Source organism: Cupressus sempervirens, chromosome 2 (genome assembly GCF_028749045.1).
Source record: "Cupressus sempervirens isolate cs-2001-9-10 chromosome 2, ASM2874904v1, whole genome shotgun sequence".
Taxonomy (NCBI): domain Eukaryota; kingdom Viridiplantae; phylum Streptophyta; class Pinopsida; order Cupressales; family Cupressaceae; genus Cupressus; species Cupressus sempervirens.
The window spans coordinates 28410142-28423671 of NC_143119.1; positions in this window are offsets into that span (position 1 = coordinate 28410142).

The window sequence follows — 13530 nt, forward strand, 5'->3', positions numbered from 1 at the left end:
TGTTTGGGGGTTCGGGGGCAAAGCCCACAAATTTTTATTTTTTTGCGGCCCTATTTTATCAAGATTTTGGGTAGACATGTAATTATTAATATAACCCTAAAGAAGCTTAATACTTGTATAAAAGGGCTTAAGATTAGGGATTATTTTATAGTTGTGATGCAAAAATTGGTTCTTGTGGTGGTATTGAGCTGTAAGGAATTGCAGATTGTAATCAGGTTGTAATTAATGGATTGTAATAATATTGGACTTACTATTTGGTAGATGTACCCTAGGATTTGGGTGAACCATGTTAAATCTTGATTTATTATTTTCTTTTCTAGGTGATCTATTATTTGTTGATATTGGTTATGTTTGCATGTAATTGTTATTTTTGTCTGCGGTTTAATCATAACAAGTGGTATTAGAGTGATGTTTTTTTTTTCAATTATCCTCTGTAGAAAAGTCTCACGGTTGAGTGGAAGTCTCACAATTGAGTGGGAGCAATGGCAGACGAGGGTAAGCTAACGGTTGACAGGTTTAATAGGAAAAACTTCCAATTATGGAAGATGCAAATGGAAGACTATCTTTATTAGGAGGATTTATGGAAGCTTCTAGAAGGCAATGACATGAATTAGGGATCTATGTCAAATGATGAATGGGATCTCTTAGACAGAAAGGCATTTGGAAGCATTTGATTATGCTTGGCACCATTAGTGGCATTTAATATTACAAAAGTGAAGACAACAGAAGAATTGATGCAAACCCTAGTGAAAATATATGAAAAGCCCTTTGCTTTAAACAAGGTATTTCTCATGAAGCTTTTATTTAATATGAAAATGCTAGAATGTGGATCTTTTGTAGATCATTTAAATGAATTTAACACTATTACTAGTTAGTTATCTTTTGTGGGTATCAATTTAGATGAAGAAATTAGGGCTCTCTTGATTTTGTGTTCTTTGCCTGAAAGATGGAATGACTTGGTAATGGCTATGAGTAATTTTGTTCCTAGATCTAGTACCCTAAAATATGATGATGTGATAGTGTTGTTTTGAGTGAAGAAACTCATAGGAAAACCTCAACTAGATCTACATCAGAAAGTACTTTGAATGGACAATGCAAGGGTAGAATGACTAAGAGAGGAAGAAATTCTAAGAATCATGTGAATTCAAGAGGAAAGTCAAAGGGGAGGAGGTCTCAATTGAGAGAAGTAAATGACTACTGGTACTATGGGAAACCAGGAAACAAAAAGAAAGATTGTTTGAATCAAAAGAAAAATGAAGGAGATAAACCAGATGGAGACAAGGAGGAAAATGTGGTAAGTAACAAATTCGAAGAGGATGCTTTTCTTTTTTCTTTAGAAAGTGTTGATGATTGATGGGTTTTAGATTTTGGGTCTTCATTTCATTCTACACCTCATAGAGGTTATTTCATTGATTATGTCCAAAGGGATTTTAGACTTGTTTATTTGGGGGATAATGAAACCTATCAAATTGTTGGAAAGGTAAGAGTTAAGATTAAGATGCAAAATGGGAATCATTGGCTACTACATGATGTAAGACATGTTCCAAGGCTAAGTAAGAATTTAGTTTTAGTAGGACAACTTGGTGTTGAGGGTTGTGTAGTTAATTTTAATGATAAAAACTTTAAGGCTTCAACATGTTTACTTGTAGTAGCAAAAGGTGTTAAAGTAGGCCCCTTATATCTTTGTATAGGTCATATTGTTCCTTCTACTTTAATTGTTTTAGAGAAAAATGAACGTTCAAGAATAGTTTCTTTAGTTGAGTAGGGAGAACAAATAGATACTGTAAATTTTAATACAACATTATGGCACAACATACTTGGGCACATGAGCGAGAAAGGTATGAAAGTACTTCATTCAAAGAAAGTTTTACCAAGTCTAAAATGTGTTAATATGGATATCTGTGAAAGTTGTGCGTATGGAAAAAAAAGAGAGTTACTTTTTTGAAGTTTGGAAAGGAAAATAAAAACAAGAAATTAGGACTTGTGCATACCGATGTATGGGGACTGGCTCAAGTATGTTCCATTGGTGGCTCTCATTACTATGTTACATTCATGATGCAACTTGAAGACTATGGGTTTATTTCCTTAGAAATAAATCTAATGTATTTCAAACTTTTAAGGAATGGAAATGCTTGGTTGAAAATGAGACTGGTAAGAAATTAAAATGTCTCAGATTTTATAATGGTGGTGAGTATTATAGTCATGAATTTGAAGATTATTTCTCCTCTAGTGGTATTCATAGATATAAAACTATTCCAAGGACTCCATAGGAAAATGGAGTGGCTGAACACATGAACATTACTATAATGGAGTGCACAAGGAGAATGAGGTTTCATGCTAGGTTGCCCTTACACATGTAGGAAGAGGCTGTCAATAGTGCTATATATTTGATTAACAGAGGTCCCTCTACTCCTTTTAGTTGTGGTATTCTAGAGGGAGCATGGACTGGTATGAAGGTGAGTTATTCTTTTCTCAAAACCTTTAGCTGTGAAGCATTTTCTCACATAGATTCTAAAAATAGAACCAAGCTAGAGCTAAGTCAAAGAAATGTGTATTTGTTGGATATGACATTAATGAATTTGGTTATAGGCTTTGGGATTTTAAAAATCATAAAATTGTAAGAAGCAAGGATGTCATATTCAATGAGAAAGTCTTGTACAAAAATCTGTTGCAGCTACATGAGAAGAAAGAAGATGATTATGTAGTGTTGGATGATACTCCAAAAGATGATGTTCTAGCCATTCCTCATGATATGAAATAACCACAAAAAAAAAATACCACACACACCAGTGAGTGTTAGATGATCAATAAGGAAAGACCTCCTAAAATATTTTCTCCCTCTTTGTATTCTATTTGATTAATAGATGTTAGTGAACTTGAATGTTATGATGAAGCTGTGCATATGGATACTAAGATTCAATGGGAGTCTATAATGAAAGATGAAATAGACTCTTTGCTAAAGACTAAGATATGGGATTTATGTAAGTTTCCTGTATGTAAAAGGGATTTATAGAATAAGTGGGTTTATAGGTTAAAAGAAGAGGATGGAGCTAAGAAAAGATTTAAAGCCAAGTTAGTTGTATATGGATTTGCACAGAAAAAAAGAATCAATTTTGATAAGATATTTTCTCCTATTGTTAAAATGACTTCTATCCATACTATTTTAAGTATTGTGGCTATTGAATATTTGCATTAAGAGCATCTTGATGTTAAAATAGCCTTCATGGTGATTTAGATGAAGAGATATATATGGCTCAGCCATGGGGATTTGAGATCAAAGGTAAGGAGAACTTAGTGTGCAAATTGAAGAAAAGTTTATATGGCTTGAAGCAAGCACCTCAGCAATGGTATCTAAAATTTGACAGTTTTATGCATGAGCATGGATATAGTAGGTGTCATCTAGATCATTGTGTTTATTTTAAGAGGTTGGATGATGAAAATTACATTATTTTATGTTTATACATTGATGATATGCTTGTAGTTAGGTCTAACATGGATCATATTAACAGGCTAAAATGCTAGTTAGCACATGCATTTTCTATGAAGGATTTGGGGGAGGTAAAAAAAATTCTTTCTATGAAGATTTGTAGACATAGGAAGAATAAAAACTTGATGCTATCTTAGGTTGATTATGTTGAGAAGGTTTGCAATGTTTCTCTATGGAGAATGCTAAAGCTATCAGCACACCTTTACCTGATCATTTGAAGTTGACAAAGGAGATGCGTCCCAAGACATAAGAAGAGGAGGATAAGATGTCCAAGGTGCCCTATGCTTTAGCTATAGGAAGCTTGACATATACTATGGTATGTACAAGGCCAGATATTGCACATGTAGTGGGATTCGTTAGTAGGTAAATGAGTCATCTAGGAATTGAGCATTGGAATGTAGTCAAATGGATTCTTAGATATTTGAGAGGAACATCCAATAACTGTTTACACTTTGGGGGCTCTACTTCTAATTTATAGTGCTATGTTGACTCAGATTTGGCATGAGATATTGATACTAGGAGGAGTACTATAGTTTATGTCTTTAGTATTGACGGGGTAGCCGTGAGCTGGGTTTCTAAGTTACAGAAGATTAATGCTTTATCCACTATAGAGGCAGAGTATGTTGCTGCTACAGAGGCAACCAAGGAGATGATATGGCTTTAGTTCTTCTTAGAAGAATTAGGACATCCTCAAAAGGATAGTTATTTATTTATAGATAGTTAGAGTGTCATTCATCTTGCCAAGAATTTTGCTCTACATTCAAAGAAAAAACACATTTAGTTGCAGTACCATTTCATTTAGCCAATTTTGGAGGTTGGATAGTTAAAGCTGGAGAAGATACATACAAATTAAAATCCAACAGATATGTTGACAAAGGTAGTAACAAATGGAGAAGTTGAACTCCCTCTTCAGCTTCAGTTGGTCTTCTAGAGTGAACATGAATAAAAGAACAATAGGGTCCAAGGTGGTTTGATCCAATGGGAGTCTCTTGGAGTAGCAACATAGGTATAGGATCAATCTCCAAGTGGTAGATTGTTTTTTAGTGTGGAGCCTGGTCAGTCCCCAAGTTGGAGATTGTTAGATTGTGGTGGCTGATCAGGGAAGTACTATACATAATTCATAATTCCTCATTGGGGTTTGGGGGTAGACCAGGCCCCAAACATGGGTTTGGGGGTGGCAGCTCCCAATACAGCTAGGGCTGATATACCACAATTGTTGGGGGGTTTGTGGGCAAAGCCTCTGAAAAAAATTTGGGCCCTATTTTATCAAGATTTTGGGCCATGATGTAATTATTAAGTATAACCCTAAACCAGTTAAATACTTGTATAAAAGGGCTTAGGGTTAGGGATTATTTTATAGTTGTGATGTGAAAATTGGTTTTTGTAGTGGTATTGAGATGTAAGGGATTATGGATTGTAATTAGGTTGTAATTACTGGATTTTAATAATATGGGACTTGTTGTTTGGTGGATGTAGCCCAAGGTTTGGGTGAACAACATTAAATCCTGGTGTCTAATGTTCTTTTCTAGGTGATCTATTATTTTCTAATATTGGTTATATTTGCACGTAATTATTTTTTCTATCCATTTTTTAATCCTAATATGAGAAATGTCAAATTTTTATGCACTTATTAAAGATGCAAAAGATGAGACCTATTCTTTCCAAATTAAAGATTCATGTCTATAAAAAATTGGAAGGAAATGCCATTACTATGAATAATATTTTTAGTGCTCTGAATAGTATTGGAAAAAATAGTAGGGAGAAGGATAAGAGAACTGCTCGAAGGGTTATTACAACCTTTTTGGTTAGTCATCATTTAAGAAAGGGTAGATATATGAGACAAACTTTTATTGACTTGAACCTAAATTATACCACTTTTAGAGGAGCAGTTAGGAGATGAGAGAGAATTGATGGTCCTCTTCAAAATGAAACATAGGCTTTTGGTGGGAGACTTCCATCTTTTGATAAGAAGCTATCCAATGATGCGAAGGAAGAAATTACATAGTTTTGGCACTCTAGCTCAAGAGTATCACCCAATGCTAAAGACATGTTAAAGTTGAGAATTGGCATCAGAGACCACATGCCACACCCTAAACATTATTTGGAGGTAAGTCAAACCATGTTGTTCAAAGAATTTAGAGAGAGTCATCTAATATTTCATATATCAAAAAGGGCTTTTGAATCTTTGAATCTATTTTATTGTGTGCCACTAAAAAATCAAAATACATGTTGCAAATTCATGTCAAGTTTTCTATGCACCATGAATTATTATGCTCCATCCATTCTAATTTGTATAGTAAATAAATGTTGGAGAATTGTTATACTAGTGGACTTCCAAAATCATCAAGAGACTTGCTAGATCAATTTTTATGTCATAGAGTTGATGGTTGTTTCTTTTATAAAAATGCTTGCTTAAATAAGAAGTGTTTAGAATGTGGTGGCTTATCCAAGTTTGACAGATGTTTTTATGACGGGTGCAAAAAATATCTTGGTAAGACAATAGTAAAAAAAAATGGTATATGAAATAGTGGAATATACACTAAAGAGTGGAGGTGAGGGCTCTATATGTGAATTGGTAGCAAAAGAAATCAGTGTGGCTAGTTTTATTTCAGATTTCAAGAAAAATCTTTTCTACAAGTATGCAAGACATAGTCATAGGTCTTAGTGGTTGGATCAACAATTTAGAATGTGTAAGGAGACTTCTTCCATTGAAACTATTATATCAGTTGTTGACTTTACCAAGAACTATAGATAACAGCCTCAAAATGAGACATAATCTCAATATTACAACTCCATTGAGATTGTTATTTTTGTCCACATAACATATAAACATACCCTTAATAGTGCAGAAGATAATCAGAATATTATTAGAGAGTACCATTTTTATATGAGTGATGATATATCTCACTTTCACGATTTTGTGCAACATTTTTTTGAGAATTATTTTGATTTCTTATAGGAGCATGACATTGCTATACATAGACATATCATTTGGTTAGATAATTGCATAGGTGAATTCAAGAATTCTCACATGTTTCATTGGTTGTGTATGATACATGTAGAGAGGGGGGTGCCTCATATTTAGAGTTTTTTTGAGTTTGGCCATGGGAAAGGGGAACATGATGGAGCAGGTGCATGTGTAAAGAGACCTCTAGTTAAGAAGCAATTGGATAACATTGTTGATTGATGTAGTTCAACATTATCATGGGGGGACTCTTGATTTAGTAGTACACATATTCTTTTGGTTGTTTGAGTAAGGGTCGATAGGTGATAGATTAGATTGTTCTATAGTGAAAGTCTCATAAAAAATGCATTCATTCTAGAGTTCTGATTCTAGTACATGGACCATTTGGATATGATAGCTAGCTTTATTTTGTCCTAGTTGTTTTCAATGTGATTGGGATCACTGTGAGTTGAGTGAGTGGGTGGACACATGGGTTCCACATTATCTTAATCCATTTTTTATCATACCCTCTATGAGAAATGATGACATGAAAAGTTCACTTGAGCATAACAATCTATAAGATCTTCTTTAGCCAAGACATGTCTTTGCATTGGTTTCACTATAGGGGAATGATGAGAAATTAGATTATTGGTTAGGACATAGTGTAAGAGGTAAAAAAAATCTTGGACAACTGATCACAAATGATGATGGATTCACATATCCTACTAGTTCAGTGGTTGTTGCTAGAACATGGTTGCAAACATACGTGCTTAGAAGGAATGGAATTCTTGCATTCAAAGACTATCAAAAGCACAAAACATTTCTCATATATTCATACCTTATTATAGCAACAAATTTGAAGTTGTTGAAGCATCAAAGAAGACCAAAAGTTAAAAAAAATTTTACTATTACGAATGCTGATCATGAAGCCCTATTGGAACCCTAAAACAAAGAGAGGACCCTACCAAAACACTTGACTAGGTATATTTACTTCTTATATTATTTTGTTCATAATGATTTAGTGAACCGATGATTATCTTGTTAAATACAATAAGTTACTAATATTCTTTTATGATATTGAAAAGTAGGTACATCATGAAGAGTAGCCATGCATGCAGATAAAAAACTAAATAACAAGCATAATGAAGAAAAATCTATTCAATTTTTGACACTAATTTTTTTGACATTATGATTTTTGACACTACTATTTTTGATAATACAATTTTTGGTAGTTATGTATTGATGTAATAATGATGAAACACTTGAGATATTGTGAATGTGAACTTGTTGATTTAATGTAAGAAGCAAAGATGATTTTACTTAATGCAATTTATGTGAAGTGACCTAAAATATGATGATTTTAATACATACTAACACCAAACTTGCACTATGCCCAATGTCAAAAACTTGAGAGAGGTAAAAAATAATGGTTTTACTTAATACTAACCCTAGTGACATGCTTGTTTCAATTGCAAAGAGCATCCATCATTCACAATCACCCCATATCGAAGAGTCTCCAAAGTGCTCTAAGTTAGTTTTGAGGTCATTCTTCTAAGGGTCATAACTCAAAGCTCATGAGGGATATCAATGAAATTTCAAATTCTATAGTATAGTCATGCTAAGGCCTAAAATAACCTATCTCATTTTTGAGAGATCACATTTTGTTTGGATTTGGCACACCACTCTCACTAGATGCCAAAACTTGCATTGTGCCTCAATTCATAGGTGCAACATTCCATAACTTTGAAAGCATTAATCTTGGTATCAAATCATCAATGCCATTCACTTCAGATGGGTGGGTGAACCCTACTAAACCCTTGTTTTGGCTATGGAGAGCATGCATCATTCACGACCACCCCACACTGAAGAGTCTCCAAGGTGCTCTAAGTGCATTTCGAGATCGTTCTTCCAAGGGTCACAAATCAAAGCTTGTGAGAGCTATTGATGAAACATCAAATTCTTAGGATGAATATGCTGAGGCCTAAAATAATCTATCTCATTTTTAAGAGATCACATTCTTTTTGGATCTAGCACAAAAATCTCACTCAATGCCAAAACTTGCAATGTGCCTCAGTTCATAGGTGCATCATAGCGTAACATTGAAACTACTAATCTTGGCATCAAATTGTCAGTCATATTAGCTCTAGATGGGTCAGTGTACTCTAGTGACACCTGTTTTCTAACTATAGGGAGCCTCCATCATTCATGGCCACCCCGTACTAACGAGTCTCCAAGGTGCTCTAAGTGCATTTCTAGGTCAATCTTGCAAGGGTCATAACTTAGAATTCATGAGGGCTAGAAATTTTAAATGGTACAAAACATTTGTGCTAAGGCCTCAAATAAAGTGTATCTCATTTTTGAGAGATCACATTCTATTTGAGTGATACAAGGCATTTATGCTAAGGCCTAAAATAAACTTGCAATGTGCCTCAGTTCATAGCTTCATCATAGTGTAAATTTGAAACTGCTAATCTTGGCATTGAATCATTAGTACCATTGGGTCTAGACAGACAAGTGAACCCTAGTAACATCCTTATTCTAGTTGTAGAGGGCCTCCATTGTTTGTAGCTACCCTGTACTGAAGAGTCTCCAAGGCACTCTTAGTGCATTTTGAGTTTGATCTTTCGAGGGTTGTAACTCAAAGCTCATGAGGGCTATTGATAAAATATTAAATTCTACATGACAGTCATACTAAGGCCTAAAATAACCTATCTCATTTTTGAGAGATCACATTTCATTTGAATTTGGCATAGCAATCTCCCTTGGTGCCAAAACTCGCAGTGTGCCTTAGTTCATAGGTGCATCACAATGTAACTTCGAAACTTCTAATATTGGCATTGAATCATCAATGCCATTAGCTTTAGATGGGTGGGTGAACCCTAGTGACACCCTTATTTTGACTATGAAGAGTCTCCATCATTCGTGGCCACCCCAGCTATGTGAGTCGCCAAGGTGCTCTAAGTATGTTTTGAGGTTGATCTTCCAAGGATCATAACTTGGAGCTCATGGGGGCTATAAATGAAATGTTGAATGTTATAGGAAAATCATGCTAAGGCCTAAAATAAGCTATCTCATTTTTGAGAGATCACATTCTATTTGGATTTAGCATAGTGATCTTGCTTGATGCCAAAACTCAAAGTGTGCCTCAGTTCATAGGTGCATCACAACATAGCTTTGAAACTACTCATCTTAGCATTGAATTGTTAGTGCCATTAGCTTTGGATGGTTGGTTCAACCCTAGTGACACCCTTGTTCTAGTCATGGAGGGCCTCCATCGTTCATGGCCACCCTGTAACAAAGAGTTTTCAAGGTGCTCTAAGTGCATTTTGAGGTCGATCTTCTGAAGGTCATAACTCAAATCTCGTAGGGGTAATTGATGAAACATTGAATGCTACAAGACATTAATGCCAAGGCCTAAAATAACCTATCTCATTTTTTAGAGATCACATTTCATTTGGATTCAACACAATGATCTTGCTCGATGCCAAAACTCAAAGTGTGAAATGTTCATAGGTGCATCACAACGTAACTTTGAAACCATTGATCTTGGCATCAAACTACCAGTTCCATTAGCTTTGGATGGGTAAATGAACCCTAGTGACACCCTTGTTCTAGCCACAGAGAGCCTCCATCATTCATGGCCACCCCATACTGAAGAGTCTCCAAGGTACTCTAAATGTGTTTTGAGGTTGATCTTCCAAGGGTCATAACTGAGAGCTCGTGGGGGCTATTGATGAAATGTCAATTGCTATAGGATAGTCATGCCAAGGCCTACAATAACCTATCTCATTTCTAAGCTGCTCTATGTGTGTTTGGGTGGGTGAACCATAGTGACATCTTAAGAGAATGCAGAGATTATTTCAAATTAAACATTGCATCAAAATTTGATAATAAAGGTTGTTAAAATTTTATTAAAAAATTATTGCATTTGAATCAAATATAACAAACATGATAAAAATGAAAGATATTCCATAAACATGAAGAATACACATGATCCACAATAAATTGAACAACACTATACTAAATTAATATGTATATCATTGTGCACAAAAAGAACATATATATCAAAATACATGTATCCATAGAAAAATTACACAAATATATATCAAAGTTCATGACCCATAGACAAATTATGCAAATATATATATCAAAATACATAGATCCATATATATAATGTGGCCGATCATGCCATCAAAATGTGTATAATATCAATGTTTTTGTATACAATATGACATATGCCATCTCAAAATGTCTCATGACACATCCTATGACAACTATACTATCCTATGCTACTAGTGGATGATCAAAATGCAACCTCTTCACTGCACTAGGTGGATCTAATGCCTCCTACATAAACAAAAAAGGAAAACCCAAAGTTAGAATAATAAATTTATATGATTCTATGTATCTAACATTGAATTACTCAAACGCATAATGATATTTTCTTAATGAATATTTACAGTATTAAATTTTCATCATAAATACCTCTCTTGTTGATATACACTAGTTAGGAGTCCTCTCATATGTCCTTGGTAATGCTTGAACCTTGTTGATTGTGGCCTGCGTATGTTCAAGTATGTTTGTCAGATGAATCTACAACTTCAACTATAAAATTATAATTCATATCATGCTAAATTTATAATATATAATCAAGAATTCAAACTAAAACTTACCTATGTTGACTCCTCTGGATATAATGGTTGCATCAATAAAGATACAAAACTCTCATGTCCAACCTCCTATGCACTAGGTGTTTCCTATAAGATACAAAATACTAGTTGTTAATATCATGGAAATAAGTTTTGAATTTATTTATGACAATAAGAAAAATAAAAAATAAATGGTACTTATACATATGATGGGGCTCTCACTACAAATGGAAACACCAAAGAGTCTGTGACGTGGAATCTACTTAGACTCATCACTAGTAGCCATGCCCTAGACAATAAATAATGTAATTAAATTTCATTACCACAAATATTTTACAAGAATGCATTGATATTTGATCACTTAAAAAGAACCTTATTACCTTTCACTTTTCAATGGGTTGCGCCTCATCCCCCACACTTTGTCCCCCACTGACAGGTGATACTTGCAAGAGAAAAGAAAGATTAGAAATCACATATGCTCCAATATCAAATAGAAAAAATAATGAGAACACAACATAATATATCATAGATGTATCAAGGCCAAATGAATTAGTTGAGAGCATGACGTTATCAACCTGTCTAAGCTCCTCAACTAAACATGAATGAAGATCACATACATGCATAAGTTAGTATGGGTTAAAAATTAAAATTAATTGATTATAAAGATTAACTTTAAATCAAATATATTGTAACAAAAAAATGTATTCATGTACTAACACAAAAGGATTCCATGCCTCTGTATGGGAATTTGGTGTATCCTCCTCAAATAAAAATTGATACTCATAAAGATCACCTATAGGACATAGAAAAATATTCTTGCACATTATGTAAGTATGGGGCACACAAACATGTGATGAGCTCACTGATGATTAACTTGCACCAACATCATCAACATGGGGAGACAACACTAACCTAGCTTGGGATATCAATAGGCTACTTAATCTATGGATCACTATAATAGTCTAAGATCTAGCATGTGCAATGATATCAAGATGTTGCACTAGAGGAGGGGGGAGACATCAATATGGAGGACAAAAGTGCTAACTTTCTTTTGCTAGGAAAAAGGACTATCTTGAGGAGCTCCTCTTCCTACACATATGTTGGGCCTCATGCTCCAATAGTTCACATTGAGGCCAAGGAAAAATTTGGCATACATTTTTTTAATGAAATAAAATGGCACCTCTAAATTGTTATATGGAGGGATCTCAAAAACCATCCACCAAAAATACCAAAAGTTTGCACACATAGCCTCATTTGTGCACCATTTAATTGATATTTTGGGCTTTGTGCATTCTGCTTGTTTACCAATTTTTGGGGCTGCAAAAAGGCTAACCGTATAATCTTTAGTTGTATTTAGGGTTGCAATCTTATCATAGTCCAACCCAAAATCAAACATGGCATGCATTTGGTCATGCTAGTGAAGAGAAAGATTTTGTTCATTGGTAAGTGTTTCAATATTATCCACTATGGTGTTTAATGTGGATAACATGGGAGCCAATGCAGGTATAGTCTTACATGTGGTTTGCTAAACCCTCAGTTTGGTGAGATTTTCAAATATCAAATCATCGATTTGAGGAGGGTTTTGACGGGGTAGGGGATCATTTGGTGGACGATTTTGAGGGGGTTCTAGATTATTTGGTCGAGGGTTGTGAGGAACATTATTTCCTACCTTAGTATCATCATGTGGGTCAGCCATACCTATTAATTTGTAAAACATAATTTCTATTATAAACAACTTAATTTTCAATAAGAGCTCTAAATTTTTTTATTTTTTTAAATCTATGTTAAATGTTTTGGGTATCTGATTTCATATTAGGTATCCAATATGATATCGGATACCCAATTATTGATCCGATACCCAAAAAGGCTTGGTCCTAACTTTTTAGCTTTGGTATCAGGATGGGTGGAAAAAAGTCGGAGTAGATTTTGAAATTCTTTTAGACATTTTCAAACTCCATTTTTTCACATTGCCACTTTTTGGCACACCATGATCCTACACATACAAATTAAATTATCTCTTGGTGATTGAGTAAAGATCAAATACAATTTTCCAAGGCGATTAAATTCCATATGCAGATATATGTATGTATGTATGTATCTATCTATCTCTGCATCTCATTTTTGTGCCCTTGTGATCTCTATATATGTATATATATGTATATATGCATATATACATACATAAACATATCTATGTATATATATATACATAGATCTCTATGTTTATATACATACATACATGCATATACATAAAGAGAAGCTTTTCTAATCACCTACTGGGGGAAATATAAAGAAATACATGTTTAGAAGGAAAAGAAAAGAAAATTCACATAGGTACCTCTTCTCCCCTTGAAGAAAATGACAAAGAACTACTATATTTGGGCCTGAATACATGACAATGTATATATATGTGTGTATGCATGTATATATGTATCTCTACATCTCATTGTTGT